We start from the raw sequence: 14,736 nt of genomic DNA, 5'->3' as shown, positions 1-14,736 counted from the left end.
TTTGAACCACTGCAGTCCATGTGGTGTTCTTTGTAGTAGTTTGATACAACCAAGTGGTTCTGTTCGGCCATTTTAAGAGGACAGTTAAGTCAATCATTTTGCTGTGGGACCGAATTTACATATCATTGCATCATGTAAAGATGGCAAGTTTCCTTCCCTGCAGGACATCAATGAACCAGTTTTTTACGGCCTGATAGCTTCAGGGTCAGTTTTACTGATGCCAGTTTTTACTTTCATATTTAAACATGAAATCATCTGCAACCCAGCTGGGAATCTGTCCCACACCAAGCTATCCCAAACTACTCCCAGCCCCACTGTCCTTTATTGGCATCCAGTCCCACATCATCTCAACTTTGAAGTATGCCTCCTCCTGTTTAATGCCCATGGCCTCATCCCTTTCCATCTCCAATAACCTCCTCCAGCTCTAAAACTTCAAACTCTCTGTACCTCTGCCTCCAGCCTCTTGTGTATCCTCCTTTTCCTTTGCCCCACCTAGGCCCCACGGTAAGGACATAAGAAATAGGAGCAGGAGTAGGCCATTTGGCCCCTCAAGCCTGCTTTATCATTCAACAAGATCATGGTTGATCTGACTGTGGTTTGAACTTCACTTTTCTGCCTGTCCCTCATAAACACTCAACTCCCTTGTAGATCAAAAATCTGTCTACCTCAGCCTTGAATATATTCAATGGCCCCACCCCCAGTCCTCTCTAGAGTAGTGAATTCCAAAGATTAATTGCTCTCTGAGAGAAGAAATTCCTCCTCATCTCAGTCTTAAACAGGAGACCCCTTACTTTGAAACTGTGCCCCCCTAGTGCTAGGCTCCCACGAGGGAAGACATCCTCTCAGTATCTACCCTATAAAGCCCCCTCAAAATCTTATGTTCCATATTCTAAACTTTGACGAATGTATGTCCAACCTGTTCAACCTTTCCACATAACCCCTTCATCCCAGGAATCAACCCAGTGAACCTCTCTGAACTGCCTCCAAAACAAATAAATCTCTTTAGATAAGGAGACCAAAACCATACTGTCTAAGTGTGGTGTTACAATTATGAGGTTTATAAGGTTGTGTCTTCAATTTAAGATAATATGAAGGGGGTCATGTGATCTGTCCTGAATTCTGCCTGACAGCAAGCCTGGATGGTTTGATTGTTAGAGATTAAAGGGGGCCCAGATTGTTTTACTAGAAGGAAGGTGCAAGGTGTTTACACTTGGAGACAATGGCAGCAGGCTGTGTGCTAATGGTGATTAGACTGTGAGTCTCCAAAGTCCCAAAAAAATGTTGAGAATGTCAGGTTGTGCACAGTTGTGCTTTAAATTGTCCATTTATTTCCTAGATAAAAGAGAGTTGGAGTCTCAAGGATAGTTAATCGGCATTTTTACCTGGATACAAGGCCCATGTGATTCACATTGCCATTGAGATGGGCTTTGAGAGCGGAAGGGCTTCTAAGCTATTCCTGAAACTCGCAGTCAAGGTTAGTCTGCCATCATCCGGGGGGATGGAGAGCAGCTATGGGCAGCTATGGTTCACCGCGCAGGAATGTGGCTAGGAACTTGCATTCATATTGAAAAGACCGAATTCATGAGGAGTTAAAGCGAGGCTAGAGGATTTGCCTAGCTTGCACTAGAGGAAGAATCTCTAAGGAAGAAACCTAACAGTGAAAGACAATTCTGCGATTAAAAGTTCCCTGCTGAGAAAGGAAAAGAGCAGAGGCAAACCCTTGAGAGTTAAGAATCACCCTGGACTGGTTCTGGGAGAATTAAATGTCTACTTAAAAGACAGTGTAACGTTTATTTGTGAAGTGTGTTCTTGGTAGTGCTAAAAGAAAAAGGGGAATGTTTTGTGGTTTAAAGTATAAGTTGTCTACAAAGATAGTGTTTAGTCAATTTGCTTTTAGCCTTTTGTTAAGTAAAATCCTTAAAATCTGAAACTTTGTCCTGTCATCCTTTTGTGCTAGAAGTTTGGATTTCTTTTTAAAGGTTATTGGTCTGTACAGAGATTGTAACAACAGTCTCACCAATGCCCAGTACAGTTGTAGCAAGATTTCCCTGCTTTTATACTCCATCCCTTTGCAATAAGGCCAACATTCCATTTGCCTTCCTAAGTCTGGAATTCCCTTCCTAGACTATTCCGCCTCTCCTCTGTCAAGGCAGTCCTTTTAAATCACCCCTTTAACCAAATTTTTAGTCGCCTTTTCTAAAATCCCCTGTTTTTGCTCAGTCTTTTTCCCACATAGAGCGTTTTGTCACATTAGAGCTATATCAATTCAAGTAGTTGCTGTTGCATTTTACCTCCTCACCTTTTCTAAGGTTGAGTGCTGCACTAAGGATTGATAATTCCTTCAATAAGGTATTCCAAGTAAATTGGTTATATGTTAACTTACTTTTTTCTTTCAGGTGATGTTTGCTTTTCATTATATTAATAAATATGAATAAAGTAGAAATTTCTTACATAACTTTTATGCATTACCAACTAACTGAAATGCTACACTTTAATATATTACTTCCTAACTTACACTTTGAAACCACTGGGCTACCATTCCTAGGTAAACAAGCTAATCTGTATCTCATTGTGCTACAGGGCTACCCATCATGGCTGATAAGAGAGCGACAAATGCAGGTCTTGTATCACAGCAGCTATTATGTGTACCACAAGCACCAAACTTGCACCAGCAACAAGGTAGAGTACAACTGGAGGCCTGCTTTGAGGTCGTTGTCGGACTGAATCAAAGGCCCTGACCTTGCTCTTTGATGTGGCACACTTGTATCCTGCTGATGTGTCTTCTGCTATCAGTCACTGGCCAGATGCTTCTCAGTAAATTTGTGCTGGCCTTTTGTAAGTAATCTGATAGTATTTGTAGCATGCTTATAACAACTAGTGCCAAGTAACAGTGACACAGGGTAATAGGTCTAGTAGATGGTGCAGTGATAGGTACAAGAAAAAACCTATCTCACTGCTTCAGCAACCTTCAAATAAAGTTTCTCCTTCTTACAGAAGAAATACATTTCCTCTCAGATGACCATCGGGTCCAAACTGCACCTCCCGTGAGGTCATACAGTACATTTAACATAGGTCAGCACAGCATTTTTTTGCACATAATATCCAGCTGTCCACCTTTTCATATTGCATGTTGAGCTCTACCCCTGGTGTAGTGCATGTTGAACTGCAAAACACATAGTGCAAAAATTGCAACTCATTAAGTGATTAACATAATCATTAATCATGGTTGGTAATGCATAAAGTTATGCAAGAAGTTTCTACTTTATTCATATTTATTATAATAATGAAATATAATGAAAAGCAAACAACACATGAAAGAAAAAAGTAAGTTAACATTTAACCAATTTGCTTGGAATACTTTTTTGAAGGAATTATCAAACCTTAGCGCAACACTCAACCTTAGAAAAGGTGAGGAGGCAAAATACAGAAGGTATTTTTGATAAATACCCACAGATTCACTTTAATGAATACCGTTCATGGATATTTTCTTACCAGTCTAGGCTCAAACTTGCTATCAACATTGAGAAATCTTTATTCTTATAGGGAAGCAATGCCCTTACGCATGAGCCTAAGGCCTGTTCGAGACTGTGTGAAATAAGACTGCCTGAAACCCTACCATTTACTCTGTTTCTCATCACCTGTCCCTGTGCTGACTGTTACCCACATGGTAACAGTATTTTAAAAAAATCATACCTTCTTCTTGCCATTTTATAGCAAAATATTTAAACTGTTTCAAGTGGCCAAAGTATGAGATCTCATTTCTTCTCCTGAGAAACTACAGTTTTTAAAAATTGATCTCAGGATGTGGGCAACATGGAAAAGGTGACAGTTAGTTAAGAGTTTACCTTTACGACTAATACCTGCCCAGCTGATAGCTTGATAAGGGGCGGAGGGGGGGTAACATACCAATGAGACTCCTCATCGTGTATCCAGGATACTGGTGATCTTGCAAGTTCTTTATGTGGATTTTTTGTTTGTAGGAGGCCTAAGGAACAATAAGAGGTAATAAGCTGAAGTGGAAGGATGCCTGCGAGGAGGTGTGGAAATGGCAGAAAGAGACGGTTGCAGATTGTAAGGAAGTTTCTTCCTGGGCCAGCCAGGGAGGTCCTCCAGATGTCAGCGAGATCCAGCTCGCAACAGCCAAGTTCATAGTCTCAGACTCAGAAATTTAGATATTATCCTTGCCATCGTAGACACCAACCATTCAAATGCCTTAGTTTCCAGTGGTTAGAGTCATGCTTAGCACAAAGGAAGATGGTTGTGGTTGTTGGGGGTCAATCATCTCAGTCCTGTGGGTGTACCTACATGGGCTGCTGTGGTTCAAGAAGGAAGCTCACTACCACCTTCTCAAGGGCAATTAGAGATGGGCAATAAATGCTGGCCTAGCCAGCGAAGCCCACATCCCATGAATGAATATAAAAAAGAACATCCTGGGGATTACCATTGACCAGAAACTGAACTGGACTAGCCACACAAATACTGTGGCTACAAGAGCAGGTCAGAGGCTGGGAATTCTGCGACAAGTAACTCACTTCTTGATGCCTCAAAACTTGGCCACCACAAGTCAGGAGTGTGATGGAATACTCTGAACTTGCCTGGATGAGTGCAGCTCCCACAACACTCCAGAAGTTCAACACCATCCAGGACAAAGCAGCCCGCTTGATTGGCACCCCATCCACCACCTTAAACATTCACTTCCTCTACCACCGATGCACAGCAGCAGCAGTATGTGCCATATACAAGATGCACTGCAGCACCTTCCAAACCCGCAACCTCTACCGCTTAGAAGGACAAGGGTAGCAGATGCATGGGAACACCACCACCTGAAAATCACAAAAATAGCTGGAAAAACTCAGCAAGTCTGACAACATCTGTGGAGAGGAAGGCAGAGTTAACGTTTCGAGTCAGTATGACTCTTCGTCAGAACTCACATTCTGTTCTGCTCCAGTTCTGATGAAGAGTCATACGGACTCGAAACGTTAACTCTGTCTTCCTCTCCACAGATGCTGTCAGACCTGCCGAGTTTTTCCAGCTATTTTTGTTTTTGTTTTTGTTTCAGATTTCCAGCATCCGCAGTATTTCCCTTTTACCTGAAAATCGCACACCATCCTGACTTGGAACTGTATTGCCATTCCTTCACTGTGTCTTCATTATTTTTCATCAAATCATATTTTTGTTAAACACATACTGGTGTCAAGGAAAAACCATTTATTTTTACATGTAAATTACTCCAGCAGTATCGGTCATACTGTATATGTTTTGGTTGTGATTACAGCAGAAACAAATAAGCAACCCAACCTGTCAAGTTTTCAGGTAATTTTGATGTTGGTTTAGTCACATTGCATGCTGGGAGATGACCTACATGTACTATTTTACATTTTAATGTATAACTTGTTTTTCTGTAAGTGGGGAGGGACCATAAGTACATGGCGCGATTTGAGCATTTTGTTATTTTGCCCTCTCTGCTGCCCTCTCTGTTGGGGGAGATGTAAATCAAGTTGGTTCAACAATTGCTTCCTGCAGTTCAGATGTGTTCGTCTTAGAGCAATACACAACAGGTGGGAAGGTGGTCCACAATAACCCTTCCTGCCCCAGACTTAATCAGGGTTGGTCGGGAGTGGGGGAGGGAGGGAGGAAGGCGGCAGGGTCTCCCTGCCCTTTCACCCTCTTGCCTGATTAAATACCCACGTCCAAACTTGCTGCCACGGGTGCATTAAATTCCGCCTTAAAAATGCAAGCCTGACAGTGGGGTTTACAGCTGAGAATCTGCTATTGAACATTCAGCTGTGTTGGTGCACAGCGAGTGGTGAAAACTGGACAGGAAACATAACTGTCGTGGATCAGTGTTAGGCTTCAATCAAAAGAAAGAAATAGCTTATTAATGGCTATTTTTTGACAGGATTTATATTGTTGCACATTGACGCTGACATTGAACTGCCTCTTCTCGCACTGGTAAAAGACTTGCAAGTTGCACCATCAAAACTGTCGAACTGAAGTTGTTGCCGGATTTGTTCTTGCACAAGAGATAATGGAAAATAGATCATGGAAAACTTTGGACTTTAGTCAGCAATGAGCACGTTTCCTACGGCCCCTTCTGACCCTCAAGTTCTGCTTTACAGGCACCTGCTCCAAATGTCCAAACTCGTGTTGTGCTTTTGCTTTGAGGAAATTCCGACTCTACTTAACTCCAGTCTCGGCTACAACAACATATCTGTCTGTCCCCTGGAAGACTCTTTTTACTCCACTTTTCAGACAGTGTCTGAGAGTAGGATTTAAAGGTGCAACATGAGAGGGGAGTGGAAATGGACAGATCCCCTCCCAGCCACCTATACCCTCAGACACACACACTTTCAGAAACTACACATTTTCTTATTGGAACAAAAGACATAACTCTAAACTCAAAGTGATGCAGTGAACTGAAATGCCCACATTGCGAAGTAAGATAGAAAGTGTGGATAAAGTGTAGATTCTGATTCTCCTTCGAACAACCTGTTCATGTTGCAATTATAATTCAAAACTGGATCTTCCACATAGAAGGTAAACACTGAGATTTGGCCGATATTTAAGTTAGGGAATTTCATTTAGTTATCAATGAGAGTTATTTGATTGTTATTTGATTTTGTGTGGGAATTGGAAACAGTTTGTAATCTCACTGGACATTGTAGGTCTGCTGAGTAATACTGTTTGGTTTGGAAATTATTGATATACAATCCAACCCAATCATTCTAAAAAGCTGGCTTTTTAGGACAGGTCTCGCCTCCTTCTTTAAGAAAGGACAATGATTGATTCGCTGTAAGTTTCCCGTCATTGTCAAATCTACCGACTTCTATATAGAATACAAAAAAAGGATTTGCTCCTGGGTAGAATGGAACTTCGTGGCACATTTGCCTATTTTTGTCAATTAAAAATAACTCTATTATTTTTATTCCTTCGACAGATTATAAATGAAAGTATCTTTAAAATCTTTCATTCAGGCCTAAACTGAGAGAACAGATACAATTTCCCTGATTAGATCTTGTAATGCAGTAACATGAAATTATACCTAAAATTGTCATTATATAAATAAGTAGCCCATGATCTCTTATGAATGCCTCCAGTATGTGGTTCAGACAGGACTGTGTGCACTTGCTGGCAACTCTATCTGGTTTGTTTCTAATGGATTTTCTGGAATTTTCTGTCTCAGATGTACACAACATTCCACCCTAGGCTCTAATATCCAACCTCCAAAGGTCAACTATAAAACCCAGTACAATTGCAGGTGCACAACAGGATGTTAGCTGGAAGCCGCACACTCTGTAAATTCTAACTGCTGCAATGTAGCTGCTAATTAAAATTTATGAATTACTGAAGAGACCCTTATTTTGATCTATCAAGCGGTGACATTTCATTTTTTAAATATTCCATTTCAAACAAAATAATTAAAGGACAGATTATGAATCACTTGCTCTGTTGAATTTCCAGAAGCTTTTTTTCCCCCTGATACGTCTTGCACTTGTGTTACAGATAAGCCTCGTGTGATTTTTTTTGTGCTCCGAGAACATATGAAATATAATAAATAAGAGCAGGACATCTGTGAGGTTGCACTTCCTATTTTTTTATTCTTTCATGGGATCTCAACATCACTGGCTAGGCCAGCATTTGTGGCTCATCCTGCGTTGCCCTTGAGAAGGTGGTGGTGAGCTGCCTTCCTGAACCGCTGCAGTCTGTCTGGTGCAAGTACACCCACAATGTCCTTAGGAAGGAAGTTCCAGGATTTTGACCCAGCAACAGCGAAGACACGGCAAGTTCCAAGCCGGGATGGTGTGTAGCTTGGAGGGGAACTTGCAGGTAGTCGTGTTCCCACGCATCCAGGGCCCTAGTCCTTCTAGGTGGTAGACGTCACAGTTTCAGAAGGTGTTGTTGAAGGAACCTTGGTGAGTTGCTGCAATGCATTTTGTGGATGGTACACACTGCTGCCACTGTGCACTGGTGGTGGAGGGGGGCTGAATGTTTACAGTGTGTTATGGGCAGGCAATGCTGTGAATGGATGTGACCCATCATCCCTATAATGACAACCTCTCGCATAACTTTTGCAATGGCAGCAGTGCAAGGAAAAACCTTTGAATAGTGCAAGCGAGTTCTCTAGGGTGAAAGTCTTGTGGCGCACTGGTAGTGTACCTACCTCTGGGGCCAGAAGCTCTGGATTCAAGTTGCACTTCAAGACTTGATGGCCACCAAAGGTGTGTTCATAGCATAGCCAAACAGGTAGATGATCAGCCTGTAAATCCTTCCAATATGCCTGATGGCAGGTGATAAGAGTGGGTGAGATTCCTGGTCAGCCATATTGCAGAAGGCAACAGCAAATCACTGCAGTGCCTTGCCAAGCATAATCATGGACCAGTCCAGTGGGAGTCCATGGTTGCCAACATGGCACCGGAAGGAGGAAGAGGAGTACTTTAGGATATTATCAGGGGTTTTCTAAGAATTTAATTGAGGAAAGCTCCTTGCTGGTCCAACTGAAACTTTCGAAGGTAAGGTTGGGAATATGATGGGTAATTTCCAACTTGCTGCCCACCACTGCCTTCTTGTCCATCTGGAGAAGATATTGGAAATTTCGGAGTTGAGGGGGTGGGGGGAGCATGAATGTGATTTTCTAAAACTTCTCTTATTGTGTGCTGTGTGTTGCCTCTGCATTCAATGTACTCTGCCGATAAGGGACACTAAGCCCCCTGACAAAAGTTGGAATTTACCTTATATAATTAAAAAGAAATGCATTTCAGATTTTCTGCTGAGGGGAAATTTGACTGAGGTGCATAAAGCTATGAGGGCCTAGATAGAGTGGACAGGAAGGACCTATTCCTGTGAGTAACAAGGTCAATTACCAGGGGGCAAAGATTTAAAGTGTTTGGTAGACGGATTAGAGGGAAGTCGAGGAGTAATTTTTTCACCCACCGGGTGACGAGGGTTTCAAACTCACAGCCCAAAAAGGTGCTGGAGGTAGAAAACCACTTTGCGTTTAAAAAATCACTTGGATATGCCCTTGAAGTGTGATAAGCTACAAAGCTATGGATTAAGAACCGGAAAATGGGATTAAGCTGGATGGCTCTTTTTCGGCTGGCACAGACATGACGGGCTGAATGGCCTTCTGTGCTGTAAATCTGTAAAATCCATGAGAAAGTTCTACCTTTGCGTCGGACCAATGATACCTTTGCTTCTGGGAAGTTATAGATCACCCTGAACTGCACCATCCTGTGAGGTGGGAACAGGATCGACCTAGGGATATGTATAAACCTGACTGACGCAGGACACCACACCAAACTTTCTGTCACTGGCATCCTGATGATATTCATCAGACAATGTGCTGCAGCTACATTTGTGTGGGTCGTCTTTGACCTGCCATTTCTGAGAAACTTAGATGCCGTCAGATCACGGAGTAACGATGCTGAAACTGACAAATTGGACAATATTTTCTGGAGATTTGTGGGGTTTTCGGAACTCGCACAGTTGCTGCTTTGCTCCCTGTTTGAACTCCCTTCACCATGTACTGCCGGAGAGGAAGAAGACAGGTTAATTTTGCCTGGGATTTTGCCAAAACTCATTCTACCATTGAATGCCAATAGGTGAAAGGGTATCACATGGGGCTGGTCCATGCCTCCGATTTGCCCCTCCCTCCGCCTGAGGGTGTGTGTGTGTGTGTCCTCCGCTTGACATCTTTCCCATGGAGTTCGTAGATCTCTCCAAATGACTACTCACTACGGTAGTAACTCACATCTCACCATTGTGCAGAACCATCACACCACAGACTGGAGCTGCAATGTCCTGCGCTGTCAGTGTCAACCACCATAGCCTTTTAGAATTCTTGCTTAAAGTTCAATTATCCCTTTAGTCTTTTAACAGCTCCTGAATAAAGAAATCTGGAACCTAATAAAAACACACTGGAGATAATATGAAAATGGGAAGAGATGTATGACAGGCGGCTTATCGATTATTTGTTTCATATGAACGTCCAAAGGCAAATTTACTCCTGCTGCCAATTTTAAAATTTCACTTAATTTTTTTTAAAAAATGGAAACAGTCGAGCGTTTATTCCACTAACTGTAGCGCCTTTTTTTTTGCCACATCTCCCAGCTTATAGGTCACCACATAACTAGCATTGCTGGGTTTGACTAGTTTAAAGTTTGTGCAGCTGACCCGAAATTTAATTGTTCTTGTCAATTTCCATGCGCACATATGGTGAGCAGAACTTTGCTGTGCACATGTGGATAGCACCAGCCCGTCCAACCAGAGAGCGAGGCAGAGCCCGCAGCCTGTGTCACACAATTAAATGCCCAGTTGTGCTTGATCGCAGGCAGTTTTAGGTTCCTGCGGAGCCACATTTACTGTGGGCCAGACCAAAACATTTGAAATTTATTCCACAAAAAATCCCCAACAGCTGGCAAAGATCATCACCTCATCAGTCTGGGCAGGACTTGAATCCAGATCCCAGAGAGGAAAGGACCTAATCCATTTTCTTTCCCTGCTGTAACACTGTCAACCACCCCCCCCCCACCCCCCCCACCCCTTGCCTTGACTGCTATCCTGTTTTCACGCTCCTTGGTCAGCAAATTCCTATAACCCAGACGTTGGAAAAGCCCATGCGAAAACAAAACCACCAGATGTGCCAGCTGTGGCATCACTTGCCTCTCAATCACAAAGTTCCGGGTTCAAGTCCCACTCCAGCGCCTGAGCACAAAAATCAAGGCTTTTTAAAAATTCATTCATGGGGTGTGGGCTTCGCTGGCTGGGCCAGCGTTTATTGCTCATCCTCAGTTGCCCATAAGAAGGTGGTGGTGAGCCATCTTCTTGAACTACTGCAGTCCCTGTGGTGTAGGTACACCCACAGTGCTGTTAGGGAGGGAGTTCCAGGACTTTGACCCAGTGACAGTGAAGTAACAGCCATGTATTTCCAAGTCAGGATGGTGAGTGACTTGGAGGGGAACTTGCAGGTGGTGGAGTTCCCATCTATCTGCTGCCCTTGTCCTTCTAGATGGTAGTGGTCGTGGGTTTGGAAGGTGCTAACTAAGGAGCCTTGGTGATGCATCTTGCTGCAATGCAGCTTGTCGATGGTACACACTGCTGCAACTGTGCGTCGGTGGTGGAGGGAGTGGATGTTTGACGAGGTGGTGCCAATCAAGCAGGCTGATGCTCCAGTGCAGTACTGAAGGAGTGCTGCACTCTCTCAGGTGCCGTCTTTCAGATGAGATGTTAAACTGAGGCTCCATCGACCTGCTCGGGTGGATGTAAAAAATCCCGTGGCACTATTTCGAAGAAGAGCAGGGGAGGTATCCCAGTGTCCTGGCCAATATTTATCCAACAATCAACATCATAAGAATCAGATTATCTGGTCATTGGTGTTTGTGGGAGCTTGCTGTGCGCAAATTGGCTTCTGCTTTCCTACATTACAACAGTGACTGCTTCAAAGAGTACTTCATTGGCTGCAAAATGCTTCAAGGTGTCCGATGAACGTGAAAAGCACCACAGAAATGCAAGTCTTTTTTATTTTTACTACTAGGGAATCACTGACCTATTTTTGTGGAATAAATTTCATGCATTTTGGTCTGGTTCATAGTAAATGTGGCTGCACAGGAACTAAAAGCGCCTGCAATTAGGCACAACTGGGCATTTAATGGTCTGACACAGAGAGCAGGCTCTGCTTCACTCCCTGGTTGGCCAAACTGGTGCTGTCCACATGTGCACAGCAAACTCAAATCACCAAGTGTGCACATGGAAATTGACAAGAATGATTAATTTCAGGTCAGTTGCACAAATTTTAAACAAGTTAAACCCAGCAAGCTAGTTGTGCTAGACCTGTAAGATGAGAGACTTTGAAAAAATGAGATGCAGCAAGTTGGTGGAATAAATGCTACAGACTGTTTGCTTTAAAAAAATTCAAGTCAAAGTCATTGCTGAAATGCAAATGTAGAATTGAATGTGGATACTATTCAGAAACTGTTTAAAAACAGAGAAAAAAAAAACAGTGACACTCAGCTGATCAATCCAACATTGGTGTGCAGAACACACAGTGAAGATTTCATCAGAACTGGAAGAGATTAGGGATGGACGGCTTGAACAAATGCAACAGAGAGACAGAGGAAGGAGAAGAACGAATAACACATGCTGCTTTTCAGTTCCCACTGGCTCCTGAACTACTGCAGTCTGCTTCACTTTGCCTTTTTATGCTTCCGTTTCTATCTATCTAACCCTGCCCCCTACAACCCTGTCAACTCTCCATGTGTTCTCTTCCTCACCAAAGCCTTCTGTTTCTCTCATTGTGCCTCCTGGTAAGCCAACATCCAGGACTATATGAGCCACAATTTAACATTGGGAAAACTGAAGCCGCTGTCTTTGACCCCCCCGCTACAAACTCTGCTCTGATTGCCTCCGATTCCATTCCCCCCCTGGCCAGGGGCTCGGGCTGAACTAAGCTGTTCACAACCTTGGCGTCCTATCTGATCCTGAACTGAGTTTCTATCTCTGTATTCAATCCATCACAAATAGCACCTACTTTACTGTAGTAAAATGTCCCAATATGAGTGGAATTTGACAAGAAAATTGACATCAAGCACAAAAAGAAAATATTAGGAGGGGTGACTAAAAGCTTGATCAAATATATAGGGTGGAATCGATCGTGCCCACCGGCGTTGGGTGTGCTTGGCAGCAGGAGCAGACAATATGGCGTTGGGAACCTGATTGTAATACATCTGCATATCATTATAAGGCCAGCCCGCCAGAATCATCTCTCCCCCACCTCCCGCTGGATCGTCCGCACGTCCATGTGTTTCACAACAGCATTTTTAAGGTGTGCACTTGGCGGGTTGCACTGTGAGGGGAACTCGGAGGTGAGCGCACAGTAACATTGCGCAGCACTCGCCAGGGTCACCTGTTGGACTTCAAGGTTGAGATGTGATGGAGACGTGGGGGCAAGGGCTGCCCTGCGGTTGAGGCATTTTTGGGAGGGGGCAAGGGCTGCCCTGCAGTTGAAGGTAGTACAAAAGGACATTCGGGTTGGGGGGGTGGGGTGGGGGGGGAAGCAGCCACACATTAGGGAAACCTTGTATAAAATGGCCATTCCTCTGCAGCTGAGACTGTTCAGGTGCAGCCACATTGACATGATTGGAGTCGGGCCTCTAGCTTATCTGACCACTCAAGCAATGCAGGGGGTTGTAAATGCCACCAAATGCTCTGGAGCTTTTCACCCTTTAGCCATCAACTGCAAGCTAATGAGCATTTTAGTGGACCGCAGAATGGTTGGATGACTGGGCACGTTGTACAACCTCCTTGTTAAAGCTGGACGTGGGGCAGTCACTGCTGGAGGTGCTCACAGCCCTTTGCAAATTCATCATCTTGGTTTGGACCAGCCCCCACCTTGGCTTAAGCTAACAGTGCAGCCTTGCAGTGTGGGTTAGGAGAATGCCTGTGCCTGAGCTGAGAGCACAGCCTGCAGTCCAATGGGCAAAGCTGCTGCCAATCGGTCAGGTGGAGTGGGGCCGAGGTGGGTGGGGTTTCAGGCAGCCAAACAGCGCACTAAACTCTGGCCATCAGTGGTGACCAGCACTCTCCAGGATGCATTAAGGGGCCTTCAGACTTAACCAAAGGGGGTTCTTAGTACACCCAAGCTAATCCACGTGTCCCTTTCTTTCATCCTGCAGGGGGAGAACATCAGGAGCATGGAGCCTGGTGACCTAGCTGTATGCCTCGTGGCATACAGAGAGCGGAGACAAAGGAGAAGAGAGCGACTGAGGCGCCTGGCAGGGCAGAGGGAGGAGCAGCTGGGGCCCCTGCACACGCTGCTGAAGAGCCACAGCGAGCCATCATTGGTCAGCACCTAGGCAGACCCAAGATCTATAGATGCCGCCTTTCATTCCTGCAGATAACTGAGAACCAGTGCTGCTGAAGACTGCACATGTCTAGGGAACTGGTCAGTCACATCTGCCACCTGCTGCAGGATTTGGCACCACACGGGCATGGAGGGCATCCACTGCCAGTGGCTGTGAAAATGACCGTGGTGCTCAATTTTTATGCCAGTGGCTCCTTTCAGGGCTCCACAGGTGACCTCTGTGGGATTTCACAATCCGCCACCCACAAATGTATCTATGAGGTCTCAGATGCCATCTTCGCGAGGGTACACAACTTTGTGCATTTCGCCTGGGACCAAGAGAGCCAGAATGCAAGAGCACTGGGATTTACCCAGATCTCGGGTTTCCCACAGTTGCAGGGCGCCATCAACTGTACTCACATGGCGCTCAGATCTCCGTGGCAACAAGGGGTCAACTATGTCAACTGCAAGGGACTCCATTCGCTGATTGTACAGCTGATGTGCGACCTGGCAGGGGAGAGACCATGATCATGAAGGTGGTTCTCCCAGGACAAGGCTAGCCCATTGCACTTTGGGTATGCTGACGCCTGTGATGTCCCCAAATGCGAGCTACTTGACTGCAAGATTTGTGGAAGTGGAGGGCTGTGTCCGTGCTCTCCCCTGATTTGTAAATTGAAAAACAGAGTTTGTCTTTATGTCTTCCAACGAAGAGAGCTGAAACTTGCACTAGTTTCCTCTCTGCAATTCATGTTATCCTTCCTGCAATTACCCTTTCCCACTGGAAATTTTCTCCCTGATTGCCCCCAAAAAATTCACCACCGATACATCCTGCAGGCCTGCACACATCTCCCAGGGAGTATCTACCACTCCTACCTCCTCTGTCAATCACAGATCCCTGATGT

The 14,736-nt window shown here is 44.5% G+C and overlaps 1 non-coding gene across 1 annotated transcript; it reads left to right on the top strand.

The window, feature by feature from the left end:
- The first annotated feature begins 14,334 nt into the window (after window positions 1-14,334).
- On the top strand, window positions 14,335-14,497 carry LOC144686148 (U1 spliceosomal RNA). The gene has a single exon (XR_013577852.1). It is a non-coding gene; the product is annotated as a U1 spliceosomal RNA (small nuclear RNA).
- The last annotated feature ends 239 nt before the right edge of the window (window positions 14,498-14,736 follow it).

The sequence above is a fragment of the Cetorhinus maximus genome, chromosome 10, assembly GCF_964194155.1.
Source record: "Cetorhinus maximus chromosome 10, sCetMax3.hap1.1, whole genome shotgun sequence".
In the NCBI taxonomy this organism is placed as follows: Eukaryota; Metazoa; Chordata; class Chondrichthyes; order Lamniformes; family Cetorhinidae; genus Cetorhinus; species Cetorhinus maximus.
Note: the sequence above shows the minus strand (reverse complement) of the source record. Positions and strands in the feature narration are given on the sequence as shown.